The 21,343-nt window shown below is 39.1% G+C and overlaps 2 long non-coding RNA genes across 4 annotated transcripts in view; one reads left to right on the top strand and one right to left on the bottom strand.

Moving 5' to 3' along the window:
• Window positions 1-21,343, bottom strand: part of LOC129527033 (uncharacterized) — a 117,968-nt gene that overhangs the window by 40,059 nt on the left and 56,566 nt on the right. For all 3 annotated transcript variants that reach the window (XR_008671866.2, XR_010130948.1, XR_010130949.1), the window contains exon 4: window positions 19,393-19,447. This is a non-coding gene — a long non-coding RNA (uncharacterized lncRNA). The remainder of the gene's footprint in view (window positions 1-19,392; window positions 19,448-21,343) is intronic.
• LOC115930768 (uncharacterized) lies at window positions 11,046-15,679 on the top strand. The gene is made up of 4 exons (XR_004067365.2): window positions 11,046-11,191; window positions 12,393-12,512; window positions 15,038-15,129; window positions 15,552-15,679. It is a non-coding gene; the product is annotated as an uncharacterized lncRNA (long non-coding RNA).

The raw sequence follows: 21,343 nt of genomic DNA, 5'->3' as shown, positions 1-21,343 counted from the left end.
TATCCATTCCTCTCTGAGAAGCAATTCCAAGAACACCTATGCTTGTAGATTTGGTAGCAATTCTAAGTCCCTGAGTCTTCAGCAAGGTTGGCCTTAGGTAAAGTGGTGAAGGTGGGAAGTCTTCAGCATCTTTCCAGCTCTGTTGCTCATGTTCTCATACTGCTTTGTGGCTGCTCAGAGGAGATATAACGCTTCCCTCCCCTGTCAGTTGAGTGCTCAGTATACTATACTTCTCCTTCTCTTTGTCCCCTGATTCATGCATGCCCTAGGGTTTTGTTTTGGATATCGTTTCCCAATGCATTGATGTGCTGCACTGGGCCATAGACTGCTGTGACCAGGTACACACTTGCTTTATAACTGATGGAGCAATTCCTCAGCAGGAGAGTTGCCAGTCTTGTGCAGGAACATATCCAGCTCCATGGCAGGTGGGTATGGAATCCAGAGCAGAGAGATCTTTGGGTGGGAGAGTCTGGGGCATCCTCAAACCACCCTATTGCAGGGCAGCTGCCTTGGCACCAGCCTTGATCATCAGATCTATGAAAACCACACCCTTCTGACTGCTCCTGAGTTTCTAGAAATTGCTAAGTTGAGAAATGGGCTGATGTTAATAATCAATAGGCATTGGATGGGCATTGCTTCCCGTCCGTAAGTCTTTGGATAAAGGGCCTCAATCTGAGATGCAAACTTTTCAGGCTCTGGGTAGTTGTCAACAGAGGCAAAGGAAGCTCTTCTGTGTTTCTTTCTGCTCTAGTTGGTACTGAGTGTTGCAGCCACTAACCAGGACTGAACATGATATTCCCTAACTCGAATCTTACAGGAAAAGGCGTTTGAAATCTCTGTGTGCCTGAAAACCGGTGACTTGTTTTTCTGGCATGAGCTTGGTTTCTAAATAAAGCAACAGATGTTTTGTTTTTGCCTCTTTCCTTTCTGTCCATGGCTCCTAACGTGGGTGATATTAACCAAGTGTGACAGGTTTCAGGTTTTTATTTATAGCAGTGGGGAACTGTTTTCATGTATCTGCAGAGTTCTCGGCTTCTGAAGCTGAGTCTTTCTTCAGCTTCAACTTAAAATCCTGAAGGGTAGAAGTTAAGAAGCTTGAAGGTTCTGAAGATAGGAGCCGTGTTCAGAGGGGAAAAGAGAACATGAGGAATCTGATGAAACTTCCTCATCTCTTTCACTGAGGCAAGATACCTAATGGCTTAGCTGGAAATGTGAGGCTTGTATCTATAAAAATCTTTACACCCTGATAGTAGAAGGCCTCCTATTTGAAACCATCAAAATTCCTAATAAGATTGAAAAACTTTATTAAATTGAGGAATCAAAACAATGCCTACCTTAAGCATTTATTTTAGCATATATATATATTCATTTACCAATCATTTGATAGAGAGCCACAGCCTTTTACTTTGAGATGAGTCTTCCGCTTATAGTTCTATATTACCTTTTTAAAATAAACTACATCCATAATGCATTTTCTTTAATTTGTAGTCATCATTTCTCAAGTGGAAAAATAACACTTGCAAGCCAGGTTCGGTGGCTTACGCCTGTAATTCCAGCACTTTGGAAGGCTGAGGATCGCTTGAGCTGAGGAGTTCAAGACCAGCCTGGGCAATATAGGGAGACCCCATCTCTACAAAAACTAAAAAAAATTAGGCAGGCGGCATACATCTGTGTTCCCAGCTATGCAGGAGGCTGAGGTGGGAGGATCACTTGAGCCCAGGAGTTCGAGGCTGCAGTGAGCCATAGTCATGCCACTGCACTCCAGCCTGAATGACAGAGTGAGACTCTTGTCTCAAAAATTCCAAACCAAACCAAACAAAAAACACTTGCAAAGCACTTTAAGTACATCTTCCTTCTGGATTTTTGCAAATTCCACCCACCTCCCACCATCACCACATACATACTGCCCAGTCTTTAATGTTGGTTTCTCCTACATCTAAATTGATAACAATTTAAAAAATTCAGATATATTTTTGTTGGGTTATTCCAAAGCATTTCAACTATATTTTTATAGAACGATCCCCTTTCTGTTAAAATTCCTTTTTAAAACATTGAAACATAACTTAAACTGCATGTATTTAACTTGTACAATTTATTAATTTTGATATATGTATATATCTGTGAAACCATCACCATAATCAGGATAATGAACCTATGCATCATCCTAGAAGTTTCCTCGTGTCTCTTTGTAATTTGTCCGTCCTGTTTCTCCCAGACCATGACTCCCTTCCCTTCCCAGGAAACCACTAATATGTTTTCTGTCACTATAGATTAGTTTGCATTTCCTAGAGTTTTATATAAATCAAATCATACAGTATGTACTTTTTTTAGACTGGCTTCTTCTACTTGGCATAATTATTTTGAGATTTACAATATGTCAATATTCCTTCTCTTTTTATTACTGAGCAGCCTTCCATTGTGTTTGTATAGAGCAAGTTGTTTATTTATTCTGATGAACATTTGAGCTGTTTCTCCTTTTTTGGCTATCACAAATAAAGCTGCCATGAACATTCATGTTCAAGTATTTGTAAAAGATCTGCTTTCATTTCTCTTGGGTGTAAATACCTAGAATGAAATGGCTGGATCCTATGGTAAAAGTATACTTAACTTTCAAAAAATTTGCCAAACTATTTTCCAAAGCGCATTACCATTTTGTATTTCCAACAACAGTGAATGAGAGTTCTAGTTCATCCACTTCCTTGTTAACCACTGGTACAGTTAGTCTTTTTTAATTTGGGTCATTCTAATATGTGTGTAGTATCTCACTGGGTTTTAATTTGCATTTCCCTAATGACTAACGACATTGAGCTGGTATTTCATGCTGGTATTTGCCATCTGTATATGTTTTTGGTAAAGTGTCTGTTAAAATCTTTTGCCCGTTTTAGTTGGGTTGTTTATATTCTTAATATTGAGGGTTTTCTTGGGTTTGTTTTTGGTTTGGTTTTGTTTTAGAGATGGAGGTCTTGCTATGTTGCCCAGACTGGAGTGCAGTGGCTATTCACAGGCACCATTATAGCTCACTGTGATCTTAACTCCTGGCCTCAAGCCATTCTCCCACCTCAGCCTCCTGAATAGCTGGGACTACAGGTGTGTGCCCCTGCACCAGCAGTATTGAGCTTTGAGAGCTCTTGGTATATTTTGGATACAAGTCCTTCTTCAGATATATGATTTGCAGATATTTTCTCTCAGTCTATAGCTTGTTCTTTTTATTGTAGTTGAAATTTTTGTGAGGATAATTGTAGACGCACATGCAGTTGTAAGAAATAATGCACAAATATCCCTTGTGTACATTACCCACTTATCCCAATGATAACATTTTACAAAACTGTGATATAATATCACATTCAGGATAGAAACCTTGGTGCAATCCAGTCATTTTATTCAGATTTCCCCAGTTTTACTTGTCCTCATTGGCATGTGTATGCGTGTATTAAATTCTACTCAATTTTATCATCTGTGTAGATTCATGTATCCACCACCAGTCAAGACACTGAGCAGTTTAAATCCAGCTGTGATTCTTCTGTTGCTTTATATAACCCCACCCACCTCCCTCTTAAAGCCATACCCCATCCCTAATCCCCGGCAATCATTAATCTGTTCATTTCTCAAATTCTTTTATTTCAAAAATGTTCTGCAAATGGAATCATACAGTATTTAACCTTTTAGGATTTGATTTTTTTTTCTACTCAGTATAATTCCCTGGAGATTCATCCAGTTGCTGTGTGTATCAATAGTTTGCTCCTTTTTATTGTTTTGTAATATTCCATGTATGTGTGTATCACAATTTGCTTAAGCATTCACTGGTTGAAAGACTTCAGGGCTGATTCTACTTTTTAGCTATTACAAATAAAACTGCTTGGGGGGGAGGGGGGAGGGAAAGCATTAGGAGATATACCCAATGTAAATGATGAGTTGATGGGTGCAGCACACCAACATGGCACATGTATCCTACGTAACAAACCTGCATGTTGTGCACATATACCCTAGAACTTAAAGTATAATAAAAAAATGAAATAAAATAACACTGCTGTGAACATTATGTATGGGTTTTGGTGTAGACATAAATTTTTATTTCTTTGCACTAAATGCTCAAGAGTGTAACTGTTAGGTCATATGGCAATCATATGTTCAGTCTTTTTAAGAAAATTTCAAATTGCTTTTCAGAATGGTTGTACAATTTTACATTCTCACGAGCAATGTATGAGTAATGCAGTTATTCTGCATCCTCGCCAGTATTTGGAGTTATCGCTTTTTAAAAAAAATTTTAGCCATTCTAATAGATACGTAGTTATATATTGTTGTGGCTTAATTTGCATTTCCATAGTAGCAAATAATGTTGAACATTTTTTCATGTGTTTATTTTCCATCTGTATATCAATTTTAATGCATTGATATCTATTCATTAGATTTATGTCTTTTGCCCATTTTGTAATATGATTATTTGTATTTCCCCCCTTGAGTTTTAAGAGTTCTCAGTATATTTCAGATACTAGCCCTTTGTTGGACATATTGGCTGCAAACATTTTCTCCTAGTCTCTGGCTTGTCATTTCATCCTCTTCATATGAGCTTTTGGAGAGCAAACGTTTTTAAATATGATGAGGTTCAATTTTTCAATTTTTCCCTTTACAGATTGTGCTTTTGGTGCCTAGCCCTAGACGCTGAACATTTTCTCCTGTTTTATTCTAAAAATTTATATTTTTACATGTTACATTTAATTCTGTGATTCATTTGGAGTTAATTTTCTATGTAAGTGTGAGATTTAGGTAGAGGTTTTTTTTTTTTTTACATATAGATATTCAATTACTTCAGCACTATTTATTGAAAAGGCCACCCTTTCTCCATTGAATTACTTTAGCACCTTTGTCAAAAATCAATTGAGCATATTTGTGTGGGTCTATGTAAGGGTTTTCTATTCCTTACCATTGACCTAGGTATCTATCCCATCACCAGTACCACACTTTCTTGATTACTACAGCTGTAAGTAAGTCCTAATATTGTTAAAATGACTCCTCCCAAGTGATTCTTTTTATCAAGACTGTTTTAACTATTCTTAGGCCTGTGCCTTTCCATATAAATTTTAAAATAAGCTTGTCTATATCTATGTAAAATCTTGCTGAGATTTAGACAGGAACTGCATTACACTTATAGATCAATTTGGGGAGAATTGACATCTTTGCTATACTGAGTCTTCCAAACCATGAACATGGTATGTATTTCTACTTATTTTAGTCTTCTCTGATTTCTTTGATCAGCATTTTGTAATTTTCAAATCCTGCATTTGTTTTAAGTATATATCTAAATATTTAATTTTGTTTACAGAGGCTGGAATTGGTATTGTGTTTTAAATTTTGGTTCCATTATGTCCATTGTTAAAATATAAAAATGCAATTGATTTTTTATCCTGACCCTGAGAACTTGATGAGCTCACTTCTTAGTTATAGTTTTCTTATAGATTCTTTGTGATTTTGTATTTAGACAATTAAATCATCTTTTTTATATTGTAATAAAATATGCACAAAATAAAATGTATCATTTTAGTCATTTTTAAGTGTACAATTCACATTGGTTTTGGATATTGAACCAGCCTTGCACAGCTAAAATAAATCCCGCTTAGTCATAGTGTATAATTCTTTTTATACACCGCTTGATTTGGTTTACAATTATTTTGTTGAAGATTTTGTGTCTAAGTTTATGAAAGACATTTGTCTGTAATTTTTTTTTACTGTCTTTTTCTGGTTTTGATATAAGGGTAATGCAGGCCTTATTATAAATGAATTGGGAATTTTCCCTCTTATTCTATTTCCTGGGAGAAATTGTGTAAAATTGATGTTAGTTAGTGGAGTCTCATGTTGAGCAGAAATGACTAGGTCCTAATAACCCCCTCTGTGCTCAGTCTTTGATCAGGGGCTGCTCAGGAAAAGTAAGACTTCAGCTTAAAAGCTAATGTAGATTCTAGGGACACAATTAAGAGGCTGTCACCTAAGTGAACTTGATGCAGTTCCATAGTAAGTACTTTCTTGAGAAAAGATCAGAATGGCAACTCTTCCTTTGTTGCCACATCAACATCCACTGTTCCTAGATTCTCTGCAGGTTTTTTCTTTGTCTGTTTACTCTTCCTGTCCTCTCTGTTTTGTCTTTATTCCTTGAAAACAGCGTAATGGCTATCCCCTTCACATGTGGAGAACTAACTAAACGTTTCTGAGTTATTCTTTGATGCAACTATCTAGTGTTAGGCAGACAATTCTAATCCAAAAAAGCGATTTACCTAACCCATAGTTACTGATTTTTGCCTCTTGAGTTGGAAGACAACTACACTGTCATGCTTTTGTTAGCAGGTACTATAGATTGAATGTTTGCTACTATATAGGTACTGTACTACAAACTTAACATGCTTTATCTCATATAATCCTCACAATGAAGGGCGTATCATTATTCCTGTTTTACAGCTAAAAAAGCTGAGACTGGCAAAGCTGGAATCTGAACCTGGATCTCTCTGGCTGCAAAACCTGACACTTAATCAGTCATGATACAGGAGAGGTTAAGTTGGTTTTGCTACTGTGCTCAGCCTGCCAGCTTTCCTAAAGCCAACCTGCAGGTGCTGCATCTTAGGACTGAGCAAGAATTCATTCAGTTCCGTTTCAATGACCTCTTATCTCCTTGCTGCCAGTCCATGGCCCTCTTCAGGGGATTCCTGGGTCCCAGGCTCATGTCTACCAGGTCTATATTTCACTGGAAATGCTCACATTACCAACCCTCTCCAGAGTCACCAAAGTGGAGGAGGCCCACTGGAGGGAGGCTCCCAATGCCTCTTCAGTCCTTCATGTTTGTGCCTCACCTTCTCTATGTCCCATGCTCTTTATTTATACATCTCAAGGTTTCTCCTCTATTACTTTCTCTCTCTCTCTCTCTCTCTGAGTCATTTAGCTTCTGAATGTCTTTGTTCTCCATCACCATTGGTTCTCCAGTGGCCTCTCTGCTCAGCTGTTTCTCCAACCCACTCATATTAATGCCTCTCAAAAACATCACTCTAAATCTTTTTTTTAAATTCTTCATCTTAGCCATCATACTTTTGTGCATTTTTGGAGGTGATATTTCTCAAATGGATTATTGTAACAATATCTTAAATGATTCTGTTGTTTGCATGATCATACTTCTTTCCCTAGTGCATCCTCCATTCTTTGAATAAAATGCACATCTCAGAATGAAATGCAAATCTGATCCTAAAGTCCATGTGATAATCTTCAACTGCTCCCCAGTACCTTTGGGGAAAAAGCCTAGCTCCTGGTATGGCTCACGGGGCCTTCTATGATTTGGCCTCTGTCTTCTCCACTTTCTTCTCACTCCAGTCCTCCAAATGGTTTCTATGCTTTTACCATGCAGAACACTTGCAGTTCACTGGCAGGCAATTTCTCCTATACCTCTTCCTTTGGACCTGTGCACATGCTTCCTCCTCCTTCCTTCCCAGCAAGCTGGTTCCTTGTCTGTTGGGACTCTACCTGTACTCAGGATCCTGCTCTTCTTGCCCCCTCAAGAACTTGTCTTTTTTAGTGTTCCCATCTCTCTGACATTGTTAACCTCTCTTTATCTTCCCTCCACCACTCCCACTACTATACAAATATACTTTTCAAATAGCAACAACAACAACAGTAATAATCCTTCCTTGACTTAATATTTCCCTCAAGCTACTCCTCTATTTCACTATGCCTTTCATTCAAATTTACTGAAAAGAGTCATCTGTATCCTCACTACTCAAAGTGCAGCCTATGGATCAGCAGCACTGGCATTACTGGGAGCTCTAGTTAGAAATGCAGGATCTCAGGCCCCACTTCAGACCTACTAGAAAATGTATATGCACTTTAAAGTTTGAGAAGCCTTGATTTATATTAGTGCTTCTCAGGTTTGGCACACTGATGCCTGAGACCCATCTATGGAGATTCCTATGTAATTGATATGGGGTAATGCCTGGTTACTGAGATTTTTACAGACTTCCCAGGTATTCTTAAATTCAGCCAAGTTTGAGAATGATGAGTCCACAATACTTCCTTACTTCCCCTTAGCACTTCAATCCATTACAATCTGGTTCTTGCCTCCACAATCAACAGAAAGGCCTCTTGACGAGCTTACCAACTGTGATGGTTAATTTTATGTGTCAATTTGGCAAGGCCATAGTACCCTGATTTTGGTCAAATGTTATTTTAAATGCTTCTGTGAAGGTATTTATTTATTTATTTTTGTTGTTTTACCTTTTTTTTTTTTTTAAGTCCAGCTCTTGCAGAATGTGAAGGTATTTTTTAGATAAAATTAACATTTGAATCAGTAAGTAGACTTCGAGTTAAGCAGACTGCTCTCTATAGTGTGGGTGGCCTCATCCAGTCAGTTGAAGGCCTTAATAGAAAGAGACTCACCTCCCTGTAAGAAGAAGAAATTCTGCCAGCAGACTGCCTTTAGACTCAAACTGCAACTCTTCCCTGGGTCTCCAGCCTGCTGGCCTGCCCTGCAGATTTTGAGCTTGCCAGCCTCCACAACTGCATGAGTCAACTTCTTAAAATTAATCTCTCTATGGAGATTCTTATGTATATTTATTTTATTTAGGCAATTTCTCCTACTCCTTTGGATTCTCTGTATATATTTATACATACTGTTGGTTCCATTTTCCTGGAGACCCCTGGTTAATATACCAGTAAACTTAATGTTGCCAAAGCCAATGATTAATTCTCTACCTCCCATCTTACCTAAACTCTTAGCATCTTCCTTCTTGAAAATGTCTTTGTCTTAGGTTTCATGACAGTATACTTTCCTGGATTTCCACTTACCTCACTGGCCACTCCTTCTTGGCTTACACTGTAGACTCAACATATCATCCCAAAGTTCCTTATGATATGATCAGTCCTAGGTGCTTTGCTCTTCTCTCCGTTTAATCTTTCCCTAGGTGATTTCATCCAATCACTCTGAGGCTGATGACACCCAATTCTTCATTGCAACCTAAGCCCTCTACTTTAAATTAATATGTGCATATTCAAACAGGCTACTCACTTCCTCCACCTGTCTGTCTCATTAGCACCTCAGACTCAGCACATTCGAACTAAACTCCTGATTTCCACCCTGCACCCTGTACAAACTCATCCTCCCTCAGTTTTCTTTATCTTGGTAACTGACAATCCGGATATGCAGCTGCTCCAGGCAGAATTCCAACAGTCATCCTGAACACCATCCTCCTCCTCAACCACACATCCAGTGTGAGGATGCTTCTGATCCAGTCTACCTCTGTAGTATATCTTAAATCTGTCCACTTTTTAATGAAATCTCCACAAGTCTCTTAGTTTAAGCCCCCCATTTGGGTATCCAGCACCACCCAGTGTTTTTCAGTGTCTGGACATCATACATCACCTGCTCTGGGAAGCATTCCCTGACTTCTTCGTCTTTGTTCTGCATACTTTCATAGCACTTTGTTTTTGAAGTAGCATAGCACCTACTTTACCATATTATAATTTGTGTTTACTAGTTTGTCCATCCTGATAGACCGTGTTCCTTGAGAGCAGAAAAAGTGATTTTTATATCTTTATTCCTAGTGTCAAGCATAGTACCTGGTACAGAATAGGCATTTTTTAAAGGTTTGTTAAAAGTTGAGTAAACAAGTGAATGACAATGTAAAGACAGCAGAAGTGGAAAAACCATATTTGAAACTAGTTGCTACTTTATGATAGTAGTAAAAAAACAGCATCTGCTCTAAAGACTTCTATTTCCATATCTTAGGGAAGATTGACAAAAAGGAAATTCTTTTAAAACTCTTTACCCAAGGCATAGTAACAAAAACTATGATCAAGTCCATGTGCAAAACACTTTATTTTTCAAGACTTAACTTTTGCATTTTACTCTTATTTAAAGTTCAACCGTGGGGATGTCCTCTCTGCTGTTTCTATGCAGTCACTTCTAGATCCCTTCTCTCTTCACAAAACAGGCACAATACTATTTTTATCAGAAAGGGATCCCAATCCAGATCCCGAGAGAGGGTTCTTGGACCTCGCGCATTAAAGAATTCGGGGCAAGTTCACAGAGTAAAGTGAAAGCAAGTAAGGAAGAAAGTAAAGTGAAAGCGAGAAAGTAAAGGAATAAAAGAATGACTACTCCTTAGGCAGGGCACTGGTATGCTCAACTGAGCTACTCAACTGAGTATACTTACAGTTATTTCTTGATTATATGCTAAACAAGGGGTGGATTATTCATGAATTTTCAGGGAAAGGGCAGGGGATTTCCCAGACCTGAGGGTTCCTTCCCTTTTTAGACTATATGGAGTAACTTTTGGACATTGCCATGGCATTTGTAAACTGCCATGGAGCTGGTAGGAGTGTATTTTAACACGCTAATGTATTATAATTAGTGTATAATGAACAGTGAGGATGACCAGAGGTCTCTTTCATTGCCATCTTGGTTTTGGCCAGCTTCTTTACCACATCCAGTTTTATCAGCAAGGTCTTTGTGACCTGTACCTGTGCCGACCTCCTATCTCATCCTCTGACTAAGAATATCTAACCTCCTGGGAATGCAGCTCAGTAGGTCTCAGCCTTATTTTACCCGGCCCCTGTTCAAGATGGAGTTGCTCTGGTTCAAATGCCTCTGACACTACGACTTAGAACACAAGGAGAAAAAAAGTTTGAATACATTTTTTTTTTTCTGTTTCACAGACTATCCATACCCATGAGATTTTCTGGCTTAGAATCATTCCATTGGTCTATTAAATCTGTTTTCTTGCTTGAGGCAGTATCTTTGAGAAGGGAGAAAGGAGTCTAAAATCTACTTAGGCAGCTATACTATAGAACGCGGAGCAGTGAGTACCTCTTTCTGCCAGGCCCTCAGAATCTGTATGCATACTCCCTGTAGGTACAGGTCTTCACATATTCTGTTTCAAGTGTCAAGGCAAGTGTCTGACACAAGCGCTAAGACTTACTTCCTCAAGCATCAGAACAATTAAGCTCTTCAAATATTCAAACAAGTCCATTTGATTTTCAAATTTTAGTCCCCATTCTGTTTCAGAACTTGGTTACCAGTGATTTTTATCTGCATTGGATCTACTTTATTGAACCCCACAGCCTGAATAGCAGCTACTAGGGTAGTGCCAGTGGATGTATATGGAGACTGGGCTGGAATGGCTGAGTGTGTGGGTGCACAGCTGGGAGCAGCCGTGGCAGTAAGGTAAGCAGAAGATAGGCACTGGGAACTGAGGTAAGTAGAAGATAAGCACTGTACAAAGTAAGTAAAGGAAGTAGGGTAAGTAGAAGATAGGCACTGGGAAGCATTAAAGGATAATTTTTAAAAGAGGATGTAACCATGACTCACACAGTTACAGAATGAACATGTGTCAAAGATTTTATTTAACTCGCTAGTTAATGAGGTAACTAGTAAGATGTTACAACTTGCTCAAATGAAGATAGAGATTTATATTTTCTACCAGACAAAATCCATTTGCATTGCCATATACAGGAATCATATAGACGAGAAACATTTACATTACTACTGGTTTTCTACAACTTAACTTCTATCTCTATAGAGTGGAAAATAAGCTTTGACAAAGACAACCAAAAGCTAGAGTAATCCAGATAGTTGAGCTAGACAGGACACCCACTAATCTCTGTTGTTGCCCAATTCAAAGTCTCCTAAGTTTTCTTAGTACAAGAATGTAAGCTTGTGGAAAGATGTGCTCCAAAAGAAAGACTAGAGACTCCTGGAATAATATGAATCCTAATGAGCACTTACTGAGCATTTAGTATATGCCAGAAAATATACTAGGCCCTTTACATACACTATTTCATTTTCCTTAGCTAGTAAGGAAGGTATTACAGACACAACAATGGAGGCTCATTGATACTAAGTACCATGAACAAGGGCACGGTGCTGAGTTAGGACTGAAAATCAAATTATCTCACTGGACTGTAGTAACCCAGCATCCCTACCTCCAACTGTAGTTTTTATATTTGGAACAACAGTAAAGTTGTGGTTTTCAAGGTCACAAATCTCCAACCCCAGAACTCTTTGCACTTGCCACTTTGCCTAATAGATACGGTGGTAAAAAGGACTGAATCAGCCAACAGGAGAGATAGTTCTACTCTGTCATTATCTAGCTATGTGAACTTGGGCAAGTCAGTTAACTACTGAGATGTTACTTCGCTTTTGAAATAGAGGGAACATATCCGATCTACCTAAGTCAAAAATTCTTTGAAAATCAATAGGTAAAATAGATGTGAAACACTTTGAAAATATGAAGTCCAGCATGGCTGTTAGTGTTCTCTGTTGTTGGGTTTTGAAAGTGAAAAGTGAAGGCAAGCACTGGAAGTGGGATATCTAATTGCCATAGAAAGCACTAAAAAAAGTTTATTTATTTATTTATTTATCACAGTAGACAGCCAGTAACTTCTGATAAAAGGGAGTATCTGAAAACTGAAAGGCCCCATAGGAATGCCAACAACATTTCATAAGTTTTCAACCCAAATTAAAGATGAAAAAAGTGAAGTAGATGGTAAGTGGAAGTAGCTTCTGTATTTAGGGTCTCTAGTGTTTAATTCATGGTGCTCTCTGGGGCAGCTTATGATTCTTATCTAATTGTCTCCCCATGGATCTTACTGGCTCAGCAACAAGCTGAGCCAGCACCTGTAGTGTAGCACTCGGCCCTCAGATCACATGGTGGGGACGTACCTGTGGTTCACAGAAGTATTCTACAAGGTGTCTCTCCTGCTAAAGTAGAGAGAACCTTAGGAAGCATCTTATCAAACTAAGCATGGAAGGGACTGGCTTAACCCTCCCTAAACGTTCAGTACTTTCATTCCCTCTAAGTGGGAAAATGCCAATAGTTTGCAGTTCTTGGTCTTGTGGGATTACCGATTCTATTTTAGTCCTCATACATTATACATGATAAGTATAAAAGGAATTCATTTTTTTTTCTGATAGAAAAGAGACTTTTACCTTTAGAAATGAGAATCATAACTTAAGTTATGGTAAAAAACAAAAACTCAACCTGTCTGATTTAAATGCTTTTGGGTTTAATTGTGGAAGACAGTGTGGCGATTCCCCAAGGATCTAGAACTAGAAATACCATTTGACCCAGCCATCCCATTACCGGGTATATACCCAAAGGAATATAAATCATGCTGCTATAAAGACACATGCACACGTATGTTTATTGCGGCACTATTCACAATAGCAAAGACTTGGAACCAGCCCAAATGTCCAACAATGATAGACTGGATTAAGAAAATGTGGCACATATACACCATGGAATACTATGCAGCCATGAAAAATGATGAGTTCATGTCCTTTGTAGGGACACAGATGAAGCTGGAAACCATCATTCTCAGCAAACTATTGCAAGGACAGAAAACGAAACACTGCATGTTCTCACTCATAGGTGGGAATTGAACAATGAGAACACTTGGACACAGGAAGGGGAACATCACACACCAGGGCCTGTCGTGGGGTGGGGGGAGGGGGGAGGGATAGCATTAGGAGATAGACCTAATATAAATGACAAGTTAAGGGGTGCAGCACACCAACATGACACATGTATACATATGTAACAAACCTGTACGTTGTGCACATGTACCCTAGAACTTAAAGTATAATAATAAAAATAAAATAAAATAAATGCTTTTGGGTTTAAGTGAATGAAGTCATGAAGAAAGTGAGTAAAAATCTACTGCTAGCACCTAGCAGTAATTCAACTTTGTGAATTTAAGAAAAGCACCCTCTTCGGGCAAATTGACAAAAGGTGACCCTACTGGACATGACAATGGACATAGGCAACTCTCAGATGAATTAGAAAAGAGTGCCCCTTCCTATGAGCTGCCAGAGCTAGAGACCTGGCCCAAGGAGTGGAGGCAGAATTCAGCCCCACCCCTTCCTTCCTCCTCAAACTCATTATCTCATGGCAGGGGCCCAAATAACACATTTTATCCCCCTGTGCAAAACAAAGTCTATTTCTTAGAATTCAGCCTTCTTAGAAGGTCAAGAATGGGAAATGCAGGGCTGTGTAAATAATTACATCTTCTTCCTACCATAACATCATAACTAGCACAATTATAAAAGACAGATAGGAAAATAATAATAGTCATGAAAATGATAATAATGTACTTTGAAGAGGAGGAACAGGTAAGGAATGGCATCAAAGGCTGGAGGCTGAGTAAACTTCATGAGGAAAAGTTCTTGGCTGGTGGCCACCCAGCTTCAATATTCTGCCAGGGTGCCACTTGCATAATTTAAGAGAACTTATCCTTTTCCCTCACCTCTATTGCCACTTGTCCACACATTTATAATAATAGATTACACCTGGGCAGAGCTTGTATTGTACAGTGCCAAGTACTGTATATATATATACTCACATCAACTGTGAAGCTGCTCTCTCCACTTTACAGACAAGGAAAGTGAGACAGAGAGAGGTTAAATAAACAGCCCAAGATTGTAGCTGATGTATTAATCCACAGCTAAATGGGTCTCCTTAAAGATCTGGAAAGCTGCTGACAAGAAGCACTGTCAAAGATGAGGTCAAAAAGGAAACTCCTTTTCAGTGATCCAGTACAGGACATTCTTTTTAGGCATGGAACCCTGGGATCTGTCATAAGTTATGAAACTTTGAACAAACCATTCCACTTCCACTTCCTCATCTATGAAAGGAAGGCATTGGATGGCATGCTCACTTCCAGCTCTAAAATGCTGTTCCTCTAATTTACATGCAAAATAGCATGTAGACAGCCTTTAGGGCCATCTGAATGTAAATACCACATCTACGTTTTTGAAGCCATGAGGCCTAGCTAAAACTCAATTTACTCATCTATAAAATGAGAATAATAATAATATCTACCCCTTAGGGTTATTGAGAATATTAAATAAGAGAATAAATGTTAAAGCCTTTAGCATACCATTTGGCTTTGGCTATGTGACTAGTACATAGTAAGTGTTCAAGAAATTTTCCTTTATCACTATCATCATCATCATCATCACCCTGTGTGTAGGTGCTACTTGCGAAGGTGCTCCAATTTTAATTCCCTGCAGATGCAATAAAGAATTGGCAAATTCCCAGCTGGGCGCGGTGGCTCACGCCTGTAATCCCAGCACTTGGAAGGCCAAGGCGGGCGGATCACAAGGTCAGGAGATCGAGACCATCCAGGCTAACACGGTGAAACCCTGTCTCTACTAAAAATACAAAAAAAAAAAAAAAATTAGCCAGGCCTGTTGGCGGGGGCCTGTAGTCCCAGCTACTTGGGAGGTTGAGGCAGGAGAATGGCGTGAACCCGGGAGGCGGAGCTTGCAGTGAGCGGAGATTGCACCACTGCACTCCAGCCTGGGTGACAGAGCGAGACTCTGTCTCAAAAAAAAAAAAACAAAAAAAAAGAGTCGGCAAATTCTCAGAGTTGGCCAATCTGGAACCAAGTATACTATGACTACCTTCTTCTAATGTTAAAAAATGTTATTTAGCTTGCTGTTGTAAAACTGACATTTCAGAGACTTTGGGTAAAGTGATCATTCAAAATCAATTCCCTTGAATTACCCCTACATGTTTCTACAGCATGGTCTATAGAAGAAGAAAGAATTCATCATCATTTCTAGGAATATCCCCAATCACAATCCTAAGACTCCAGCTCAAAACAATAACTGGCAACTCTTCAATAATTAATTAAAGGAAGGCACACCCTCTTTTCAGCTTTTTGGGAAATTATACTATGCTATCCCGCTATCCAATTTCATGTTATCTATCATTTAGAGGTAGCACAGTATTGTAAAAAAGGCATTGAACTGGAAATTGAGTATGGAAACTCAAATTCTAATCCCAGATTTGCTACTAAGTAGCTCTATGACTTTGGGCAACTCATTTGCCCTTTCTGTGTCCATTTTCCACCAGCAAAATGTGGGGCCTATACTAGACAGGATTTATGGGCCCTTCTAAATCCAAGCTTTTGTGGTTGACTCCTAATAAGTTATTTCATTGTTCTTATGACAGAGTGTAATCTCTTTACCTCTTTCCTCCCACTCAGGGTGTACCCAAATGCCTGAATTCATACCCAGAATTAAGGGCTTCAGTTCAGCTCCCAGAACCTTGCTTATATAGAAACTATAGGTCATTAACAAAAGAGGTCTCCTGCTACTACTATTGGGAGGACAATGTCAGGGCCATTGGAGATTGAAACCTCCATCCTGAAGAGTCTGTAAGGATGGATAGAATTTCAACACCTAATGTCTCCAGACATAAAACTGCTGAAGACATAAAAAAATTATTTAAACAAAAGAATGTGGCTCTAATATGTTGAAACTGCCATGGCAACTCACACCAGGGTCATAATATCAGTGGAAAGCAAACATCTGAGAATTGCATTATTATGTCTTCTGGTTCTCCAGTAGCTGACTAGCTGACTGCTTCAGAAGAATGAGGAGGCAGAAGTCAATACAGTCATAGCAAATGTCTCCTTCTTGTCACTGTCCACCCACACCACCTCCCCATGTGTTGAAAATACCTTGTGGCTGAGCCATCCATGACTGGACATAACCCTTCTTTGAGGGAGGAGGGAGGGTTTTTCTATTCTTGCCCTGACTCATCTAGTGGGTAGGTGTCCAGAAAGCTGGTAGCCCCTGGGTCTGCAGACACATCACTTGTGGTTCTAGGGACCACTTGACCTTATAGAAGAGGGAGGCTGGGAAATGTCTTTATGTGAACCCGGGAAGAGGCAGCGTGGGTGAACATACAGCAGTGACTGTCCTTTAATTTAGGCAAAGATTCAACATGTAAAGAGCACCTACCATGGGCCAAGTATTTTGATGTATGGCTTCCTTTTGTCCTTGAAGTTTGTTTTAATTTGATTCTGCTTATACAAAAGTAACTGAGTTTCCTTGGGTGGGTGTAAAGGAAGGGTTCCCTCCTACCAATACTACTATAAATTAACTTTTATTGTATAGTTTTTATGACATAAATATATAAAGAGGTCTACTTTGTGCAAAACACTGGCAGGAAGAAGGAAAGACTGTGGGTATAAAGACAGTCCTTCAAAACAGTTTGCAGTTCTCATGGGGAATCAAAATGTGCGTCAATAATAAGGAGAAATCAGACAGAGGAGTGCTGGATATACAAACGGTCAGCCTCGATATTACAAAATAGGATTCTGATGATGCAAACCCACTCTTTTAAAGTTTGCTTTTTAAAAAATAAGTATTGCATCCACATGATACAAATTCCAGTAGGAACAAAATGCTATTCAATGAAAAGTCTCTTTATCTCCCTTTTCCCTCGGCCTTCCACTTCACATCTCCAGATGTAACCACATTTATAGTTTCTTGTGTAGTCTTACAATGTTTTCTATACATCTACATACATGCTTGTATTTTCTTCCCCCTTGGTTTGCTTAACTTAAAAATATATCTTCGAAATATTTCCATAGCTGTATATATAGACTTGCCTTATTCTTTTAAATCAGGTAGGTAAACTATAGCCCACAGGTCAAATTCGGTCTCTACCTGTTTTAGTAAATAAAAGTCTTATTATAACACAGCCACATCTGTTCTTTTATGCATTGTCTGTGGCTGTTTTGTGCTACAAGGGTGGAGTTGAGTAACTGTGGCAAAGATTGCAGGGTCTGCAAAGACTAAAATATTTATTATCTTGCCCTTTACAGAAAAATTCTGCTGACCCTTGCTTTAAATGACTGCCTAGCTGGGCATGGTGGTGCACAAGTATAGTCCCAGCTATTAAGGAGGCTGAGGTGGTAGGGTCTCCTGAGGCCAGGAGTTCAAGGCCAGCCTGTACAACATAGAGAGACTATCTCTCTCCAAAAAACAAAAAAGACTGCCTAAATTCTACATATGAATATGTCATAGTTTATTTTAATAGTTCCTTAATAAAGGATATGTAGGTTATTTCTAATCTTATGTTATTACAAATACTGCTGTAATTGATGTAATAATATATGTGTCATTCTCATACATGTGCTTATATCTGTATAAGTCCCTGGGAATGGAATTGCTGAGCAAAAATATCATGGGTTTTTTTTCATGGATATATTTGTTAATTTGGTCTTCCTGATATCAGTGATGTTAAGGAAGCCAGAAGACAAACCAGCTGTAAGAAGCAATGAAGGGCTGTGCTGTTAGGAGAGAAAATGAAGAACACTATTTCAAACACGAATGAATGGTAGTTCCTTTCAGCCATGCCCCCAGAATTGGAAGCAGATAGATGGAAAATGCATAGGGTAACTCCGTTCAAATGAATCTACGGATGTATCAGGGTTGGGAAACCAATGCAAGAGCATTCACTCCTGTTAAGGTCATTCTTTGTCCTAATTGCAAACTCCTCCTCACCTCCCTCCCTGCTTGCATTTCCTAAAAATAGCTGTGTCAGAGCCTTGGAAGTAAACATGTGTTGCTATTGGAGCTGCTGCTTTGAGAGGCAACTGTGTAGTAGACCACCGAGGGCACGGAGTTTGACTTTGTGTGGACAGGTTTGCTCAACTCTGACATTAGCCTGAACAGGTCCTAGTGATGGGGCTTTTGGTTCTCTAGCTATTGCAAGCCAGTTTGAGCTCATCCTTAGGAGGGGGAAATTCTGGAATGAACAAACATCAGTGATGCTACAGACAGTCACCTGTAGGAGACTCAGAAGGGTTCACATCTTCCTGGAGCTGGAATCAGGAACAATTCAGACCTCTACTTTCACCTATTGACTCCCTGCGATGTGCCAGGCACTGTGTTAGGGTGAGTACATATGGATGAATGAGAGAACTTGGCTGCCTGCCAGAGGAACTGCAAGTCTATCTGTTTCCCTTTGCAAGACTGCCTGCCGCACAGCCTTGTAGAGGGAAACAGACCTGCAGTTCCCAAACTGTATCTTTTAATTTTTGGAGAAAAACACAGGAATACTTGACATCTGTCAGACGAAGTGTGAACAACTAACTCAAAGCAGTTCACAGCTTCAACATTAGATCACACTACATCCCTTTTGATAATGCCATATGTTTGCAAAGCTAAGTTTTCAGCAGTTGCTTTGCTAAAAAGCAGGTACTGTGCAAAACTTAACATGGAACAGGAAATGAAGGTGGTGCTGTCCAATTTCATTCCAAGTTCAAGAAGCCCTTGCATGCCCAATGGGTGCACCCATCCCATTAGTTGGTAATTGTGGTTATTTAAGAATGAAATAAAACATATTATTTTTCCTTTAATGTATGCATATTATTCTTTTCAAACAACTAATAACTTATTAGGACAGAGATAGTTATGAAATTGTTTGGACCTAAGTAACTAAGAAATGGAAGTGGTAAGTATTTCTTTTTGCCTGTGTGTACTGTGAAAAAATGACTAAAACACGAAGGACACTGTGAACTGAAAACGCTTGGGCACTTCTGCGATGAACACTTAACACTACTTACCAACTTTGTGACCTTGGAAAAGTTAACTCTTCAAGCTCAACCTCTGGTTCCACAACTGTAAAACAGGGATAGCAAGACTTAGGAATTATTGTGAAGGTGAAATGAGATAATGCAAGTGAAGAATTAGCACAGAACTTGGCACATGGTAAGAAATCATTAAACACTGGCTAGTACAAATCCACAGAACCCTGGCCATCATAAGAGAATTAGTATTTAACCCTAATTACCCTAACAACCTCAGCTTCACATTCATTTTTAAGCCTACAGCTTGTCATATCAAATGCTGTTGCCATGGTGCCTGCTGTAATATTTGGGATCAACCAAATTATTCTGAAATCAGGAAATTAACAATCCCCCTGAAGCTTGTCGAGGTACTATTCGAATGACTTCACTGTCAGTCTTTTGTTAGGGTTTTCCACCTTATATTAGCTCAGAGATTGCTTATTCTGTTTGGTTAAAAAAAACTCAGGGGGAAGGCGGTGGTAAATTTAGTGACACTTTAGGAGGAAGTAAATTTAGGACAAATTGCATCAAAATTATTTTCTGGAGTTTGAGAATATTTCTATGTTTAATATTTATAGAAACATATTTCTATGTTTCTAAAAGCTCTCGTGACTTGACTATAGTATGATTTTATTGTGACTTGAGTTTTTTTAAAGCTAATTTTGGATCGAAGATCATCTTCCCTCCGAAAGATCAGTTTATAGTAGGATTCATGACTCCTCACTTAAAAAACAAAAAACTTTTATTTTGGCTACTACTCTAATTCCAAACCATTCATGAAGATGGTTGTTTTTGTTTTCGTCATTAGACAGAGCCTTCCTGGCCTTTCAGCAAAGCTGGTAACTCTTCTGCCATTTCCAGATGAGTACTAAGAAGTTACTAGGCTTGTTAATTTTAGGAAAGACAGAACAGAGTTAAATAAAGGAGGAGAGAAAGCCAACACTCCCTTTGTCTAGATTAGTTGCTCTTACATGGGAAGGGAAAAGGATTCTGCACAGCAGGGGACATTTGGTAATCCTGAGAGATATTTTTGGTCTTTGCAACATGGGGACACAACATAAGGGTGGGGAGCTGCTACTGGCATCTGGGGAGTAGAAGCCATGGTAAGCCATCTTACTATGCACAGGGAACTCCTTACCCTCCTTACCCTCAGCACAACAAAGAGTTATCTGGCCCAAAATGTCAAGGATAATGAGGTTGAAAAAACCAGACTAGTCTAGATGTTATTTCTTTTCTTCAAGAATTAAAAAAATTCTTTCTTGTATCTCCTCTTCTTACCTAAGGGGTTCTTTTGAATGTTAGCTTCTGAGATTAGAAGTAATCAGTAGCTGCAGAAAAATATCAGGTTTTCTCCAAATCAGTGGTTCTCAACATTTCCGCACATTAGAATCATATGGGAGAACATTCAAACTATGTCCATGTCCGGACTGTACCCTGAGACCAATTAAATTCAAATCTCAAGGACTGAGACTTGATGACAGTATGTTTCAAAGTTTCCCAAATGATTCTAATGTGCAGCCAGGGTTGAGGACCATGAATCCAAATACTAGAAAGGTCATTTTCTATACCTTCCATGTACCCACAAAGAGAGAAGTCAGTGGAGGGTAATATAGCAATGTCTCTCTCAATGTAGAAATGCTTTTTTTTTTCCTCCAGGAGTTATGTTGACTATTTGAATCAAGAGTTATTTGAGAGTTTTCTTTCTTTTTTTTTTTTTTGAGATGGAGTCTCGCTCTGTTGCCCAGGCTGGAGTGCAGTGGTGCGATCTCGGCTCACTGCAAGCTTCGCTTCCCGGGTTCACGCCATTCTTCTGCCTCAGTCTTCCCAGTAGCTGGGACTACAGGCGCCCACTACCATGCCCAGCTAATTTTTTGTATTTTTAGTAGAGACGGGGTTTCACCCTGTTAGCCAGGATGGTGTAGATCTCCTGACCTTATGATCTGCCCGC

The sequence above is a fragment of the Gorilla gorilla genome, chromosome 16 (genome assembly GCF_029281585.2).
Source record: "Gorilla gorilla gorilla isolate KB3781 chromosome 16, NHGRI_mGorGor1-v2.1_pri, whole genome shotgun sequence".
NCBI lineage: Eukaryota > Metazoa > Chordata > Mammalia > Primates > Hominidae > Gorilla > Gorilla gorilla.
The sequence above is the reverse complement of the archived record's forward strand: the minus strand, read 5'-3'. Positions and strand labels throughout refer to the sequence as shown.